The following is a 2,845-nucleotide window of genomic DNA, read 5'->3' as shown; positions in this document are numbered from 1 at the left end:
GTGAAATAAACAAACTTGTAATGAATGGGAAATTGATTCCTGTCCTTCAGACCTGGTAAAGGGATTCCTGACTCAGCCTGCCCCCTGTGGGTGTGTGTTGGCTGGGGAGCAGAAGCTGTTTTCCCCCTGGTGGAGCCAAGACCACTTGTTCAATGTGGGTGATTCTCGGTGTGGAATGTAATTTCTGAATGGCCTTTGTCTTCTCTCTCCACTGGGATGTTTATTGAATGGTGTCCCTATAATGTTTGGCAACTGATCTGTTCAGTATGTGATGAAGTCAATCTTTATTAGACCTTTACATGGACCTTTAGAACAAAACAGTGGACCTAAACAGTGAAACAGAACGTGTGTGTGTGTGTGTGTGTGTGTGTGTGTGTGTATTTATTACCTGTTGAAGTACAGGTGCATCTATCATGTCTGTAGTAAAGGCTCTGCTGACACCTTGTGGTTTGAACGGGTTACAACATCTTGGAGTCTCCTAGATCCTGCTCAATGTACCACAAGATACCCAACATAGTCAAATACCCCCACCTCGTGGTGATGATTTAGTACTGCAGCCGGGCATTTTTATATTAGAAGGAAAATAACCGTCCTTGTCACCACCACTAGTGTGTACTAAATCAAATCAAATTGTATTGACCACATGCACCAAATACAACTGGTGTTCACAGTGAAATTCTTGCTTACGAGCCTTTCCCAACGATGCAGATAATAATACAAAATGAAATACTAACTAACACGAGGAATAAAATAAAATACACTAGATTGGAGCTATATCAGTGTCGTTTAAGATGAGGGAGGACAATTTTGTTTTCTTCATGAGCATGGCCTTATTTCTATTACAGCATATTAGATGACTGTCATTCATATTCCATTCACCCAGTTCAATGTAACAGTGATAGGTTTAGGCTACTAAATGATACAAACATTTTCCCTATACCCATCATGAGGTTGCTACAACCTAGCCTATGAATGAAAGTTTACAATGTAGGTGCACACAAGTCGAGAGAGAACATTTGAGGTGACAGACAATGACACATGGACAGACAGTGACACATTCAATACCGCCTTGCACACTCTGGCCTGCATCTAGCTGAGACAGGAAGAAACATTCGTCCAACAGTTGCAAAAGAAAGTTTCTATTGGACAAATTCAGGTAAGTTCATCGCCGTTTCGTTCTGTTTGCTTCCATTTAAGAAAGGTTTTTCAACAGAATCGGTGGAATGAATACACCCCTGATCACAAGTAAACACAGTTCACTTTCATAGCAGCCAAGTTGTATTTCTTCTCGTATCTATTGTACACGCTCACCTCTTCTCACCTTTTCCCTTGCCAGTGGACTTCAATGCATAACAAATCAGCTGTATGTGACGAGGAAAAAAAACCTTTCCAAGCCAAACCATATCATATCTGATACACATACCCTACATCATTGCCCACTATATTAGCTAAAGTAACGTCATAGTTAACATAGCTAATAGAACTAATGTGTTAGTAAACCCACTACAATCATGCAGTAAAGTTACAGTGTACAATCAGTAAGCAGTTACACCGACGGGCCCTGGTGGCAATAAATTAGTAAAGCTTACCTTGACTTGGAAGAGTTCCAATGTTGTGTTGGATAGTGATAGCCAGGTAGCTAACATAGCATCATTCTGTTTGAGCAGGGTGTTTGAGTAGGCTAAACTAGCTAGCTCCATTTGCTAACTAAGTAAGTGAAACTGAAAGAAAATTACGAAATCTCTCTCTTGCTTCTCCTTCATTTGTTCAAAACTGTTCAACTATTGTCTTCTTTCGCTCTATGAGTCAACTACTCACAACATGTTATGCACTGCAGTGCTAGCTAGCTGTAGCTTATGCTTTCAGTACTAGATTCATTCTCTGATCCTTTGCTTGGGTGGACAACGTCAGTTCATGCTGCAAGAGCTCTGATAGGCTGGAGGACGTCCTCCGGAAGTTGTCATAATTACTGTGTAAGTCTATGGATGGGGGTGAGAACCATGAGCCCCCTAGGTTTTGTATTGAAGTAAATGTACCCAGAGGAGGTCAGAAGCTAGCTGTTGTCCAGCTACACCATGGTGCTACCCTACAGAGTGCTGTTGAGGCTACTGTAGACCTTCATTGCAAAACAGTGTGTTTTATTTATTTTTTGGTGACGTGGTAAGATTTAGTATAGGTTTATCTGAAAAGGATACATTTTTTTAAATGTTTAAAAATATATATTTTTATGAAATTCACTGAGGAGGATGGTCCTCCCCTTCCTCCTCTGAGGAGCATCCACTTAGCTACAGTTGAAGTCGGAAGTTTACATACACTTAGGTTGGAGTCATTAAAACTCGTTTTCCAACCACTCCACGAATTTCTTGTTAACAAACTATAGTTTTGGCAAGTCGGTTAGGACAGCTACTTTGTGCATGACACAAGTCATTTTTCCAACAATTGTTTACAGACAGATTATTTCACGTATAACTCACTGTATCATAATTCCAGTGGGTCATAAGTTTGCATCCACTAAGATGACAGCTTGGAAACTTCCAGAAAATGATGTCATGGCTTTAGAAGCTTCTGATAGGCAAATTGACATCATTTGAGCCAATTGGAGGTGTACCAGTGGATGCATTTCAAGGGCTACCTTCAAACTCAGTGCCTCTTTGCTTGGCATCATGGGAAAATCAAAAGAAATCAGCCAAGACCACAGAAAAACAATTGTAGACCTCCACAAGTCTGGTTCATACTTGGGAGCAATTTCCAAACGCCTGAAGGTACCACGTTCATCTGTACAAACAATGGTACACAAGTATAAACACCATGGGACCACGCAGTCGTCATACCGTTCAGGAAGGAG

The sequence above is a fragment of the Salmo salar genome, chromosome 19, assembly GCF_965601325.2.
Source record: "Salmo salar chromosome 19, fSalSal1, whole genome shotgun sequence".
Lineage (NCBI taxonomy): Eukaryota > Metazoa > Chordata > Actinopteri > Salmoniformes > Salmonidae > Salmo > Salmo salar.
The sequence above is the reverse complement of the archived record's forward strand: the minus strand, read 5'-3'. Positions refer to the sequence as shown.